The following is a 16,843-nucleotide window of genomic DNA, read 5'->3' as shown; positions in this document are numbered from 1 at the left end:
TATATACACCCCACAACTTCCAAATGTAAAAAATATTCTACTAATTTGTAGAAAATTAATTAAAAATAAAAACTGAAATATCTTGGTTGGAAAAGTGTCCACCCCCCTTGTAATAGCAATCCTAAAAAAGTGCATTTCAAAGCAAAGACTCAACCATGGGCACCAAGCCGCTTTCAAAAGAACTCTGGGTCAAAGTTGTTGAAAGGCACAGATGAGGGGATGGGTATAAAAAAAATATCAAAGGACTTGAATATCCTGTGGAGCACAGTCAAGACAAATATTAAGAAGTGGAAGGTGTTTCACACCACCAAGACCCTGCCTAGATCAGGCCATCCCTCCAAACTGGATAACCAAGCAAGAAGGAGACTGATCAGAGAGGCTATCAAGAGGCCAATGGCAACTTTGGAAGAGCTACAGGCTTTTATGGCCAAGACTGGTCAAAGTGTGCATGTGACAACAATATCACAAGCACTCCATACATCTGGCCTGTATGGTAGGGTGGCAAGAAGAAAGCCATTACTCAAGAAAGCCCACCTTGAATCCCTTTTAAAGTATGCAAAAAAAAACACTCAGGAGATTCTGTAGCCATGTGGCAAAGAGTTTTGTGGTCTAATGAAACTAAAATGGAACTTTTTGGCCAAAATGCAAAGCGTTATGTTTGGCGCAAACCGAACACAGCACATCACCCAAAGAACACCATTCCTACTGTGAAGCATGGTGGTGGCAGCAACATGTTATGGGGATGTTTCTCATCGGTAGGGACTGGGGCACTTGTCAGGATAGAAGGGAAAATGAATGGAGCTAAGTACAGAGAAGTCCTTGAGGAAAACCTGCTGCCCTCTGTAAGAAAGCTGAAACTGGGACGGAAGTTCACCTTTCAGCATGACAACAATCCAAAGCACACAGTCAAAGCTACACTGGAGTGGCTAAGGAACAAAAAGGTAAATGTCCTTAAGTGGCCCAGTCAGAGTTAAATCCAATCAAAAATATGTGGCATGACTTAAAGATTGCTGTCCATCAACACTCCCCAAGCAACTTGACAGAGCCTGAACAGTTTTGTAAAGAAGAATAGTCAAATATTGTCAAATCTAGGTGTGCAAAGTTGGTAGAGACTTATCCCAACAGATTCACAGTTGTAATTGCTGCCAAAGGTGCTTCCACCAAGTATTCAGGGGGAGTAACTCGGGGGGGTGGAGAATTATCCAATTATGATCTTATTTTGATTCTTGCACCCTTGTATGTATAAATGTCATCCTTTGGGCACTCTCTGCTGCAGCAAACCACAACTCAACTCTCGTTATTTATTTGAACAAAGTTGCACCACTCACAATGTATAATGCTAGCGATCTCGCTAAGAAGATGCAACAACTGTTAAAATTAGTATATTGCGGCTCTCTTCATTAACGTATTTTCTCTTAGAACTAAAATAAAATGTTTACTTTGCGAGGTGTCTCAATGACAATGTAAATTGCGGTATGTTTGTGCTGTGACTGCCCCATCTTATTACACATACCACTAAATGTTTGTCCATTACCCATGGAAAGTCCATTAGCAATGTCCCTGCCTAAACAAATATGTTAAATGAGGTGAAATATCTGAAACAAATAATCCAATTGTTATTTTTAGAGTCCGACTATAAACGTGCAAGCGCCCAGTAGTGCAGACATCAGCAGTGTACCCAGCTGTAACTGGCATTTTGCCATGGCACTGTACAGTATACCTTGGCAGCCTCTTGTACACGAGAAAACCCCCACAGCCTGCTGCATAGAATAAAAGAATGGTTATTGTTAATTTAAAATTCCACTAAATCGAGCAGAATGTATGTTTAAACAAAGTTTCTATTTCTGGAACATGGCATAATGGTTATGAATCACTGATATTTTACTAAATATACTTTAGTTTTACAGTAGCCTATACAGCAATGATGCTGTGACATCTGTGTCAAACTCTCTCTCTACTGGGAAATGTGGTGAGAACAGTGTATCAGGGCTAGTGTCTGGCCCATTTCTTCTAGATCAAGGTCTCAATTTAATTGCATATAAATTCATCACTTTACATACTGGTTCTTCAGTATATTTTAAAAAGTGTACCACATACAGATAAATTAGGGACTGTCATCACATTTGCTCCAATTGTGCACCATTAACAGAAAATGGACTAATGTAACTTTTGTATTACACATTTCAATAAAACTAATACCAGTACATAACATTCTCCTCTGAAATCATAGCTGACACCTACAAAGGCATTAACCATGGCTTTAGCTAATGTAACAGCTTCCAAATTCTTAAAACACATGCATGGTTTGCATGTATTGATACCCCTAGTAACATGCAACTTACATTTCTTTCTTGTTGCAGAAAAGGTCCACATGACACTATTTCTAACTAATCAAGGTTACTTTTACCATGTGCTCGCAGCCAGTTTACATTAGAACAAAGGAGCCCAGGCCAGGAATCCAACCCTAGGCCTCTTTGTGAAAAGCATGGTAGCTGTCTAACCAGTGGGCTCACAGCCATTGAAAATTAATTAGTACTGTAATGAGGAAACTGTTTTGAATTCACTACAGTGAAAAACACAAATAAAACAAACAAAAAAAAATGAAAAAACAAAAAAATCGGCATTCTTGCAGGCAGCTTGTTCAGCTGCCATCTGTGGGTGCCTATTACAAGTGACTACCATAACCAATTTATTGTTTCTGGGCTTTTTAATATCCTTGTCAGACAAGCTTAAAAAAACCTACTCCTGAAACAAGAATGCAAATGCAGAGCAATCTGTGCCCTGTCACTTCTCTTGTTGAGAGTCTGGAATGCCAGGGCTGGACTTGACCTTCGTGCTGTCAGCATCGTGCAGCAGTCAACAGCAGAAGCTGTAATGGACACATGGTTTTCTATTAACAGTCTTAGGCACAGTACAAGGTGAGATTAAACAATATCTGTCCCTGTTCAATATGGAAGGGATGCTCTCTCTTTTTTAAACAGTTCCCTTTTTGAAAATCCTTTCAGAGAAATCATTTTGAATGCTTAACGCTGGCGCTATACCTCAAGCTATGAGAGATTTATGCCAACCCCCAATACTGAATGTGTTTTGTAGCTGCCATATAAGATTTGTTTTAAATTGTTATTTCTAGAAAGAGGGCTGCACTGATAAAGAGGTTTAATTGTCTGTCAGCATGCCTTATGGTGTGGTGGCTTCATTTACTCCTGGCCCCCACTCCTCATTACCATTGCAATCCTCCAGGCTCTTCTGCATCTCAAGACGGGTGCTTAATTAGCAAAGCCTGGCAGAGCAGGCGAGAAAGTCAGTAAGCTTCCCTCTCCTTCTCTCTCACTGCCACCCTGACGAGTCTAATAGACTATTGATTTTCTATCTTCAAAGAGATCAGGCTCCACTTTTACCATTCAATCATGATATTAGCTGTCCATTAACTCGCACTCCCCAGCCTAACAGTTTGTTGACACCATATCATCCTGCCTCCCAGCCAATCAACACACAGGTAAAAAAAAGACTGCAATTATGTATCTCTTGGAAAAAACCCAGCCAATTATTTTCTTCTTTTTCTTTTGCAAGAAATATAAAAGATGTTTCAAGGACCTTGCTGTATCACAACAGATATTCTGAATACAGTATCATATCTTCTGTGGATTTTGAAAACCAAAGGAAGAAGACTGCATTGTTTTAACTGTTCCAGACAAAAAAAAAGTATATTTTAAAGTGCTTCTGAAATTGTAACCCTGATAAAGACTGCTTGGTGATCATGTGGTACAGTATTAAAGGGAAGAAAGGCTTTTTGACACCTGAAATCAGATGTCATGCTTCATTTTATAGCCCTGTGGCAGGCTGGCGAGTGGATAGAGGCCCAGAGACAGACTGCAGTTCAAAAAAATAACTATTTTATTATAAATAAACACAAAATGAAAGGGCACAAGGGCCAAAACAAAACAATTTAAACACAAAGAAAGACAAAAAGCAAAATTTACAAAAATAACAATCTCCAGGCTGGGCAATGCCTTCACTGGATTCAAGCTCTCCAAACAACCAAAAAAAAACCCAACCTGCTTCCTCAGCTCCCTCTCCCCAAATGAGAAGCAGAGGCCTCCTTTTATATCAGGTGGCTGGGCGCTGATTGATCGTTAATCAACCTAATCAACTAATCAACCCCAGCCACCTGAACATAATAAACCCAGGCAGGTAGGGGAATTTAACCCCATCCCTGCCAATTTAAAAAGGGCAGAGCTTTGCTCTGCCACACACCTCCCCCCATGTACAATGTACACCGGCCGCAATCGGCCAACTCCCCCCTTCCCCCCACCCCCCTCCCCCCAAGAGTCCAATTATGTCCCTTGGGTGGGCTGTTATGGTGGGTGGTGGTGGGCGGGGTTGATGTCGGAGCCCCCAAGCCTTCTTTGGTTGAGGGGGCCCCGAATCTCCAAGGTAGCACGGCGACGGCGGCCCGGCTCCCTCTGGTGGCGGAGGCGGCGGCGGCGGCGGCCCGGCTCCCTCTGGTGGCGGAGGCGAGGACGGCGGCCCGGCTCCCTCTGGTGGCGGAGGCCCGGCTCCCTCTGGTGGCGGAGGCGGCGGCGGCGGCCCGGCTCCCTCTGGTGGCGGAGGCGGCCCGGCTCCCTCTGGTGGCGGAGGCGGCGGCCCGGCTCCCTCTGGTGGCGGAGGCGGCCTCCTCCCTCTCGGGCTCTGAGCGGCGGCGGCGGCTCCTCCCTCTCGGGCTCTGAGAGCGGCGGCGGACGTTGGCTGGCTCCTCCCTCTCTGGCTCTGAGAGCGGCGACGGTGGCTCCTCCCTCTCGGGCTCTGAGAGCGGCGGCGGCTCCTCCCTCTCTGGCTCTGAGAGCGGCGGCGGCTCCTCACCCCTCTCTGGCTCTGGGAGCGACGGCGGATCCTCCTCCCTCTCTGGCTCTGGGAGCGACGCAGGCTCCTCACCCCTCTCTGGCTCTGGGAGCGACGGCGGCTCCTCCCTCTCTGGCTCTGAGAGCGGCGGCGGCTCCTCCCTCTCTGGCTCTGAGAGCGGCGGCAGCTCCTCACCCCTCTCTGGCTCTGGGAGCGACGGCGGCTCCTCCTCCCTCTCTGGCTCTGGGAGCGACGGCGGCTCCTCACCCCTCTCTGGCTCTGGGAGCGACGGCAGCTCCTCACCCCTCTCTGGCTCTGGGAGCGACGGCAGCTCCTCACCCCTCTCTGGCTCTGGGGACGACGGCAGCTCCTCACCCCTCTCTGGCTCTGGGGACGACGGCAGCTCCTCACCCCTCTCTGGCTCTGGGAGCGACGGCGGCTCCTCACCCCTCTCTGGCTCTGGGAGCGACGGCGGCTCCTCACCCCTCTCTGGCTCTGGGAGCGACGGCAGCTCCTCACCCCTCTCTGGCTCTGGGAGCGACGGCAGATCCTCCTCCCTCTCTGGCTCTGGGAGCGACGGAGGCTCCTCACCCCTCTCTGGCTCTGGGAGCGACGGCAGATCCTCCTCCCTCTCTGGCTCTGGGAGCGACGGCAGCTCCTCCTCCCTCTCTGGCTCTGGGAGCGACGGCAGCTCCTCACCCCTCTCTGGCTCTGGGAGCGACGGCAGCTCCTCACCCCTCTCTGGCTCTGGGAGCGACGGCAGCTCCTCACCCCTCTCTGGCTCTGGGAGCGACGGAGGCTCCTCACCCCTCTCTGGCTCTGGGAGCGACGGCAGCTCCTCACCCCTCTCTGGCTCTGGGAGCGACGGAGGCTCCTCACCCCTCTCTGGCTCTGGGGACGACGGCAGATCCTCACCCCTCTCTGGCTCTCGGGAAGACGGCTCACCCCTCTTTATTGGAGTGACCGGGGCATCTCCCATGTCTACCGCCAGGTAATTAACCACCATGAGGGCAACCTCTGGGAAGGACGCCGGGTGGTGTTGTTCCTCCCACTGTTCCCACCTCTCCCCATCTCGACGCCACAGCGTGTTGATAACTATGGGGAGATCGTGGACGAGGTCTGCCTCAGGGTGCATCAACCAGTCCCAGATCTCCTGGGACGGTGGTGAAGGTGGTGGTGCTGGAGGTAGTGGGGTGGCCCCTGATGCCCGGGGTGAACACTGCACCTCTTCCTGGGCCTGGTTGTAGGGGCATCCTGCCCAGTTGTGGCCGTCCTCCTCACACCGGCCACACCAGTTTGCCGGTGGCACGTCTGGGCAGGACCGGCAACGATGGTCCTCCTTCCCACACCAGGAACACCAGGGGAAGAGGCTGGCCGGGTCCTCCAGCGGTGGCTGCAGCAGCTTACATTTCTTCAGCTGCTGCTGCTTTCCTGCCTTTGCCGCTGTCTGCTCTTCTTTCCCATTTTTTTTTTTTTTTCAAAAAAAAAAAAAATTATCCCAAAAATTCCACAAAAAAAAACAAAAAATACTGCTCTGAGCCTCTAGGTGGCGCTATCCCACTGCTGACACCAAATGTGGCAGGCTGGCGAGTGGATAGAGGCCCAGAGACAGACTGCAGTTCAAAAAAATAACTATTTTATTATAAATAAACACAAAATGAAAGGGCACAAGGGCCAAAACAAAACAATTTAAACACAAAGAAAGACAAAAAGCAAAATTTACAAAAATAACAATCTCCAGGCTGGGCAATGCCTTCACTGGATTCAAGCTCTCCAAACAACCAAAAAAAAACCCAACCTGCTTCCTCAGCTCCCTCTCCCCAAATGAGAAGCAGAGGCCTCCTTTTATATCAGGTGGCTGGGCGCTGATTGATCGTTAATCAACCTAATCAACTAATCAACCCCAGCCACCTGAACATAATAAACCCAGGCAGGCAGGGGAAGTTAACCCCATCCCTGCCAATTTAAAAGGGCAGAGCTTTGCTCTTCCACAAGCCCATTTTCTGGTTTCGCTTTCATAAATATAGAGCGGTCATAGCTGTTTTTTTCCTATCATGACAATATAATTCAATTTCATTATATCAGTGTTTCTCAACCTTTTTGATGCCACATACTGGCCTGCTGTCTTCCTAAACTACTGCGGACCGCTTTAAGGACCAGGCCGTTTGCCTGTTTTTTTCTGTTTAGATTTGTGCATGTAACTTTTTAATTATAAGGGTTACATGTAAATGTAACAGAGAGCATGGTCATTTTTTTATACACATTAATAATCAGAATTTGTACATTAGAAAAAAAAAAAAAAAAGAGATGGATTCACTCACCAAACTCTCAAGAGATTTCTGTGCCTGCCTAGTAGACACAAGTTTTTCAATCCTGGGATGAATTTCAGACAAGGAAATTGAGCATCTTTCCAATGCTCAGCCTATTTTGGTATTTAGTTTTAGTTGCAGTCATTACTGAAAATTCACTTTTGCACAGGTAAGTACATGAAATGGGAGTAAGATTTTGACTGCCAGTTTACCGAGTTGTGGGTATTCTGTATTGACTTTGATCCAGAAAACAGGTATGTTTTTGAAGTTGTAACTTCAGACCCTCATCACCTGACAATTCCAGCAACTTTTCCTCCAACGATGGCAACAATGAGGTCTCTGTGTCTAGAGATGAGAATGGGTCACAAACCCATTGCTTTCCTCTCTGTGGATCAGAGTTGGAGGGGAAATACTGTCATCAATAGCCATAAATGCAAAAGATGGGAACATGTCAAAACAATCACACTCTACTCTTTCTTTCCAGACTTTGAGCTTCTTTTTAAAAGCTGTGATCTTGTCAACCATTTCAAAACACACTGGATACATTGCCCTGCATAGAAAGATTCAGCTGATTGAAGTGATCAAATATATCTGCCAGATATGCAAGCCTGGCCAGCCATTGTAAATCCTTAAAGTGTTTTGCCAGAGGAGATTTCTTTTGGGACAGAAAGGCTTCAAGTTCACATCGCAGTTTGTACACTAGGATTAATACTTTACCACGTGACAACCACCACACTTCCACGTGAAAGTGACAGTGGTCAGCCCCCATTTCTTCACACAGACCAGCAAAGATGCGAGAATTAAGTGCATCTGCTTCCACAAAATTCATAAATTTAAACTACTATACAGAGGACATCAATAATTTCTTGGCTGCCAATACATCTCTATGAATGAAGCAATGTGTTGCTTGAGCAGCCGGTGCGATTTCCCTCACTCTCGCTGCTACACCTGAATGTCTGCCTGTCATTGCAGCTGCTCCGTCAGTGCAAATTCCAGTGCAGTGGTCCCACTGGAGCCCACGTCCTGTCACATACACGCTTAGAACTCAAAATATGTCAGCACCAGTTGTATTTTGTGGCAATTCTTCACAGCACAGTACATCTTCGTGAAATGCCCCTTCACGGCACTGGAAATGTGCGTCAACTCATCCAATTGAATTGCAAACCAGCCTGACGCTTTCACCCTCTCTATCAACTGTGACTCAATATCTTCTGCAATGTCAGTAATTCTACATGAGACAGTATCATTTGAAATCCCACTGACTTTTTTGGCAGCTGTAACACCCAAGACTTCATGACAGGCATCTACTATTGAAGGCATTATTAATTCTTCACCGATTGTAAATGGTGACTTGCATTGGGCTATACAAAGGGCCAGCAGATAGGATGCTTTTAACATACCTTAATTTGCTGTTGTTGTGACGACATGCAGTAGTTTCTGTTGAGACTTCATTTAATCTTGCTTTCGTTGGAAAAATTTGACTGGCTTTACTTTTAAGTTTGGGTGTTTGGTTTCCAGGTGACAAATCATTTCTGAAGGTTTCACAGCTTTGTTGCTCAGAATCACACCACTCACATTGAGGTTTCTGGCATTCTTCATACCCACTTGGAATAAACCCATACTTTAGATAAGCGACATCATATTTTCTGTTTAAGGCCGAGTGTTTCCTCGTCTTTCCTCATCTTTTCCAACCCTTCTTCCCTTTCTTCACATTCTTTATCACATTCCTAATCTCGATTGTTTCCCTGAACTTTTACTAGTTCCGAAAAACTGATCCAAAGGCACTTGCTTTGACATATCTGAGCAAATAAAAAAATATATTTCACTTGCCGCTCCCTACTACAGTACTGTACTCAAATTCTGTTGAAAGCTTGTGCACCAACGTTTGCTAAATAAAAGACCCAGAGCAGAGCTAATGGAGTGGAACGGAAGTTTGCTATGAACAGTGAGTAACTCTATGAAATTCGGCTCACACTTATTAAATATAAATATTCTGTGTCATATATATATATATATATATATATATATATATATATATATATATATATATATATATATATATATATATATATATATTTATTTTACCTGACTGTCGTTAGCTTTCCTAAAATTTACATTAAAAAAACTCACTAACAAGGGCAAGGGTAATATCCCAGGATGCATACTGTGCAAAGAATTTGGGAAAGAGGGTGCTGACTTCATGTTTGTTAACAGTGTCAATGGGTTGTCAAGTTAGTACTATAGGTGCTCAGTGTATCCCTTTTTTGTTTCCACAATGATTTTGGATAATGTCCACAGGAATGACAATCATTGCATAGCCTTCCTCTGGGGTTGGTGTCATATCTAAGATGTTTGTCATTGTGGACACAAATAATGGACATATTAAACTCCCATAGATGTGCAGTGAGATACTTCAGCTCCCACGGGACCTGCTTCTTTATTTATTTGCCCTTTCAGAAATGTATAAATATTTGTGCCCTCTAAGACAGAAAAAATCCACATATTTTACATTTTCAGGCCACACAGTATGGATTCACAGGCTTCCTTAAATGTATTATGTATCCCCTTCATCATGATAGAGCTCCACAGCTACACTTGGTGTGCCTCCAGGGAGCAACTGCCCTTCATGTCAATGAAGAAGATGACCCACAATCCAGGGAGACGGGACACTGAGGGAAAATAGCCCCATACTCATCTAAATTTTCAAAGGATCACAGCTATGCTGACAGCCAACTCAGACCAACATTTTCAGTGCAATGAATTCCAATAAAAGCCCATTCCTTTTCAGTCTTCGTAACACCATGGATTACAAATGAATTATTCTTCAACGCGTCTCACAGTTTCAGTCGCATCATTGTTCTGTTGACAGTCTGCTGTAGATTATTCATGTTTGCCTAGTTAGGTGACCTGTAAGATCAGGTCATGGGTTACACAACTAACCTTGAATCATTACTATCCATCAGATAGCCTATTCACAATTCAAAGTCTAAAGGCTTTTTTTTTTTATTTTTAGAAAAAATTTAAAAAATGTGTTGATGTGATACTGTCAGCCAAAATAAAGGTGGATTTTTCTATATTTTTTTAACTCCTGTTTACCCACACAACTTTGCAATTTTAATGACCGTATTTCAAAAAATATGTTTTTTAAATCTATAAAAAGTAAACAATATATATTATTACTGTTTATAAACAACCAATTACTCCCACCTACACATTATCAATCTATCCATGCCAATAAAAATAGTGATTCCATTTTTCCCCCACTGCAATAGGTTGCTTTCAAAATGGATTCCTAGCCTTTATTAATGTCAGCTCAGCACATGCCTCAAGCGTTAAGCCATATTGATTTTTAAAGACAACATCCTTTTTTTCATGGACTGCTCCCATCCATTGACAACTGCCATAAAGTATGACCCTTTGGTATTGCAGTTTACAGGACAACTTAACCATAATCCAACAATATAGCTGAATGACTGACACAAATTATGTTGCATTCTAACTGGCAGAATGCATTAAATCAAGTTATGTAACAGGGGTAATTTTTCACGGTATAGATTTAGTGTGATTTTGGTCCCTGCTAGCTTACCAAGGTGGCCCATTTTATCCTAGAAGAATTTGACTGATTTTCATCTCTACAACGAACCAAACTAAAACAGTATACAATATCTTGATATACACAGGCACCTTTAATATGTAGGGTTTAACAAGATTAGATGAATATTAAAATCAATCATTCACTTTTAAAATGAACACATTCATCGTTACTGTGGAACTGTTTGTCAGGGTCATGATCTTTTTGATGGAATAATGGCTCTATTTATAATGAAGGTGATTACTTGGAAGTAGGGACACACAGGCTGTTATTAAGCAGACCGATATGTATGTCATGGAAAATGAGGAGTGCTGAGACAGTTTACTTTATTTGACTTCCTTTGGGTACAACACCAACCAAGGTCGACAATTTTCTTTTAATATATGGCAGGGAACCTTTGTGTTTGTTAACAGTTTGACATTACTTGTAGTCTATGTTCAAATCCCAGAATCGTAATAGTACAGATAACGAATCATATTTGATGACAGCACATTATGGGATCTGAAGTTTTAATTCCAGTGTTGCCAATCACTAAGCTTTTAATCATAATGGAAAACTTTTGAAAAAAAGTACAAAGGGGTGAGTCAATACATCAGTGACCTGAATCAATATATCAGTGGCGGCTTACAATGAGAAATACTTCAGAACTCAGAAATCATATGGAAAAAAACAACATCTCTCCAGACAATATATAAGAGGTAGTAACACTTTAAAACAATGGCTGAAAATTCATAATGAATTCCATCTGAATACCACAGAAATAATAGCTGAATATCTTATGCACTTCCTCTGAGTTCTGAAGTCATTCTCATTTTGAATTCAGACCTGTTAATTCATGTGGATTTCATTACCCATATTCATAATATAATTAATGCATGAATGCATGCCTTTTACACGTGATAAACATAATTTGTTACAAAGGAACATGGAATGAATACGAGTAATTAAATTCACATGAATTACCAGGACTGAATTCAAAATTAATTACTTCAGAACTCAGAGGAAGTGCATTAGATATTCAGGTGTTATTCTTGTGGTAATCAGCTGGAATTCATTATACATTTGTAGCCATTATTTTAGGAGTTACAGAAGAGGTAAGGAGTGGGATAAATTTATGAAATCAATATATCATTTTAAACTTCTCCTGCAGTATCAGCCCTATTTAGCTTGTTGAGAGACAGGCACAGAGTTCAGAAGGCAGGACAAGAGAAATAAGACACCTGTTAAGTATCTGTCCCCTACCTTGGGGAACAGAGGACACTTGTGACAAAAAAACAAACAAACAAACTGCTCAATTGGAGTGGAACAAAATCTGAATCCTTGTCCTGAATCAAATATGTTTATGAACCATGTGCTGGCCCTTCCAGTCTCTCTTTTTTTTCTACACTTTGCATGGTGAAAATATTCTTCAACCTCGCTTCACCTGAAATGTGGGATTCTGGGAGCCTCCTGCTTGTAAATACAAGCCTAAGTATTTTTTTAAGTGTTTTGCAGGACAAAAAACAATTTATGGATATAATCAGCAAGTTTACAGCTCAGCACTCTGGTTGAAAAGATAGGGTTATCACCTCTATATCAAAAGGTTGTGTGGATGCAATACAATCATATCAAAGCAACCAACAAGGCCTTGGTTATGAGATTCACAGGACAGTTGTAAATGTTCAACAGCTTTTCAGACAAGGGCAGACTACCATTTAAATTCACCTCTCAAGCTACAGTTTATGTGGACCTTGTCTAACTACAACAAAAGCCATTTTATTGGTTTTAAACTGCCCAGCTCATTTAGGAAAAATGATGGAAAGTAACTGAAAGAAACACCTTGTTTTATGTGTCTTTAAACCTTTGGGTAGCAGGACATTTTACTGTTTGAAGTAATGTTTAATTTATTCTACATTTGGGACTGTGAAATATGTACTTCTTCGAAACAGAGTAGTTACAATACATAACCTATCAGGAGACAATTAAAGCAGCTTTTGAAGGGCACACAGTTATTTAAAGTGTGTTGCTTTTTTGTAGTGGTGTTAAAACAACATTTTGTAATAAATGTAGACACATGTAAGAGAATTACATTATTAAGTGGTTTGGTTAGTATATCTAATGACTGGTGGCTGGTTTTACAATCCTGATTATCAGGTAGACTAAGGAAATCCAAGAAAGGTCAAGATCTGTAGACTCTCCCTAATACAAACTCAGGTAACATGCAGTCTGCACCACGCTACAGTAATGAACTGCATCCGGATAGCAGCTGTAGAAACCGATTTTCAACACAGGTGAACTGAAATATTACTGCAAACAATGACCTGCACATGTATAGTGGAGTGCAGGTCATCATTACAAAGTAACTTGGCTAAGAGCATATTTAAGTTACAAAAAACATTTTCCGTTTAAAACCTAAAACTTGAAAAGGCAATTGTTAGTATGGTACAGACAGAATATCAGTACTCCAAACACATTACTGGGCTAAGCTCAGTCCAGTCCCAAGTGATTTGGATTAGCGAGAGACTGTACAATGCATGAGATGACCTTATCTAAAAATGCATAGGCCTCCTCCTATCAGAACTATCATATGGTCCACTTGGAAAGTCTTCATTACCTCCTTGCTTTCACTCTAGGCTTGCTGTAAACACCATTGCTACAAACTCTAAAAGCACAATGGCCAGTCTGTTACCTATGTGAACATTGAGAATAGCACACTGATATTACAAAAGAGCTGAGTAGGCCTTGCTAATCTACTTTTGATAATAACATGTTTATCAATGGTGCTTTCTGAGAAATATGTTAAAACAAATTAATATGAAAATCCATATGGTCTTTTTTCTGCAATAACACAGACAGCATCCATACATTCTGTCTTTCTCTTATGCATCATGAATGAGGGTCGCTACACTTACAAATATCAATGGATAAATAATGCAACAGCATGGTGCCTTACAGCTGTATTTATCTACATAATATTATCAAAAATTGATGCCTGGTATCTCAACGAGATGTCTTTGTAATTATGTTGGCTACTGTAATGAAATGCCTTCAATAAAAAGCTTTCAGTGAAATTGTATTGTATAATAAATATCAAAGAACCTGCAAAAAAAATATATATCTATATATATATATATATATATATATATATATATACACACACACACACACACACACACACACACACACACACACACACACACACACACACACATATATATATATATTTTTTTTTCTATTTACCAACTATGTTTCTGAACCTTTAACATACAGTACAAAACTTTCCCTCCATAATTATTTGGTTTTGTTTTCTAGACCTTACTTTTACTGTGAATTGGAGCTGCCACGACACTGCATTAGGAACAGGTAATAGGAACCTAACTGAAATGTGTGTTGAACTTGAAACTTTAGGTGGTACCTGAACACATGGAGTGAATGTACTGCACAATGGTGTTGCAAGACCAAAATACAAATGCACATCAACCAAGAAATAAAGTAAGCATCTTCAAAAAATGACAGGCATTACTCAAAAGTTGTTGATGCTAAAACAAGGTAAAAAAAAGCCTTTGTTATAATTTCCCCTTTAACATTAAATGTAATGCCATTTTAAAGCATCTATATGCATAAAGGTTACTACCAAAATAAAGCCCCTTTCACATTGGCACACCTGGCTACCTGGGTCATAATCCTACATAGTGTGAAACTACATACCTGGGTCGTACTCGACTTAATCCAGGTCCCAGTTTCCCACCTCATGATGTGGGTCACCACGCTTTGACCGTGAAAGAACCAGTCGTAAATGCATGACAGCCGACGAAATAACAAACAGCCACGTCTGTGTGAATTCACTTCCGCAGGGAACGTTTTTATTTATTCTGTTTAGCCATATTTTTGTTGCTTGAGACACACCATGAGCCAGATTACAGCAGGGATGAAGATGAAGAGGTTCTAATCAACATTTGGGCCGACGGTTCAATCCAGAGAAGCTTGGATGGAAGCATCGGTAACAAGCTGCTTCCTGGGCATTGATACGTGCATTGTTTACTTCCATCTGTCACCCAAGTCAACCCTGCTTTATCAAAAGCAGTGTGAAATCGCGTAGCCTACCTGGTTAGAGCATGCCAGCGTGAAAGGGGCTTAAGATGCTTAGCATACTGTATCATCTCCGTTATAGATAAATACATAGATTTACAAGGTTTATGATGCTTTTATGACACATTTGATGTGATTACTAAAAGTTTTCACTTAGTATTATTTGGTATACAGCACAAGCGCTTTCATCACTTTTCACATAAAATAATACTGAAGATTGGAAAGTTAGGCATAAAATAAACTTAGTGGCTTTATTTACTGTCAGTTTAAAATAATTCATGCAACAAATAAATACGTGGCATGCATTAAAGAGAACATGGGATTTCCTGGGGCAGCCTACAGAGGTCAACATATTGTGTCTTCTCAGTGACTCATTGAGTACCCAACATTCTCAGCGACTACACAACACACTTGTGTTGAAAAACGATTCACACCTCGGTCATCCCTGCAAAGCAGCCACATTTTTAAAGGTTGCTAGTTTGACTCTTATTAGGTGTTGTTTAACTTTAAGCATAAACTTAAAACAAAGACTAGGCAAGTCATTTTTAGTACAGTACACCCTCACTACAACAAACCTGTTGGGGTCCAAGCCTTTTGTTTGTTATATTGAGGTGCTTGTTATAACGGAAGGAAAATCTAAATGAACAATAAACTGTTGGAGTAAATGAGATGAGGTTGTGAATAAAAGTAGAATTACACGTACCTATTCATCTATGCAATATTCTGCCTTTGCTTAATCCTATTCGTTAAAGAATTAAAATGCAGTACAAAAAGCAAAAATCCTGAATTGAAGCTGAACTTTATTCAAAATCAATCTGACATGAATCGTTTTAAAGTGCATCAAATCTTAATCCAACATGCATGAATCCCAAACTGAGCTTTTACTCCAAATTAACCCGAAAGAAAGTTTGACATGAAAAGTTAATCAGATCCTCATGATTTTTTTTTTTTTTTTTTAATAAGTTTTGGTTTGCCGCATGGTTGCTGAACAAGCCAAAAAACAGAGTGCTTTTTTCAACCTACTGTATATTCATGACAGAGATATGCCTGCATTACTGCTACAACTTTCAGACAATCAATATAGTTTCCAGCGTTGTTGCAACATAAAATTATTTTTGTTTTTGTTTTTTTTGTTTTAGCTGACTTTCTTACACTCTAGAAAAATATACTCCCACAAATCAAGAAACAGCAGACAGACTAAATGGTAGAGACGAGTTACATTTTGTTGTTAACCTGATGATTACTGCGCTGGAAAGCCCACAGCTTTAATATAATGAATCCCTCAAGCATGAATTCTCTTCCCAGTCTCATTGGCTCTCAACTTTCTGCTTGACCTTTTATAATCCGTGCACTGCAGAACTTTATTACTAGATTTTGGTACAAGCAGTACTTGTAACACATGAAGATGTGTTACAAGCTCGAAATACATCACCAGGACAAAGGCATAAAATATGGAATGTGTGGTGGCTTCTTAATAAACAAATGTACCACTTCAGAGTTTGTAGTCTAGGTTGCTTATACATTACGACGCATCATCCAGTTACTGTGCTTTGCATATTAGTTCAACTTCTTATTTCATATAGAATAATTCCAGGCATATAGACTTTTCAAACTTCAGAAACAATAAGTTTTACCTACATCCATGGCAGTGAAATGAGTGGAAAATCCTTCCATTGTACAGCAATATGTTCAACAACAATAACTCCATACAGCTTTATACAAACAATCTTCAGTTTAACGTTAGGTTATTACTATAACCCTGGTTCCCTGAAAGAGAATGACGACCATTACCGAATGGGAAGAGCCTTCTCTGATTGTCAATCACTGAGCATATATAAAAAAGCTGCCCAATCAGTACCGGTGTAACGCCTCTGTACCAGTGGTGGAGAAGGGGTCACTATGGCGGGGGGTGGGGCGGGGTGAGGGCCCTGGACCACGGATCTCATTCTCCCCTAGCCCAAGGAGAGAGACTCCGTTGGGGAGAGGGCTGCTCTCCTGCGTTTAGTTTGTTTAGAAAACTTTCTGCATGGAGAGC

This window comes from Polyodon spathula, chromosome 11 (genome assembly GCF_017654505.1).
Source record: "Polyodon spathula isolate WHYD16114869_AA chromosome 11, ASM1765450v1, whole genome shotgun sequence".
NCBI lineage: Eukaryota > Metazoa > Chordata > Actinopteri > Acipenseriformes > Polyodontidae > Polyodon > Polyodon spathula.
The sequence above is the reverse complement of the archived record's forward strand: the minus strand, read 5'-3'. Positions refer to the sequence as shown.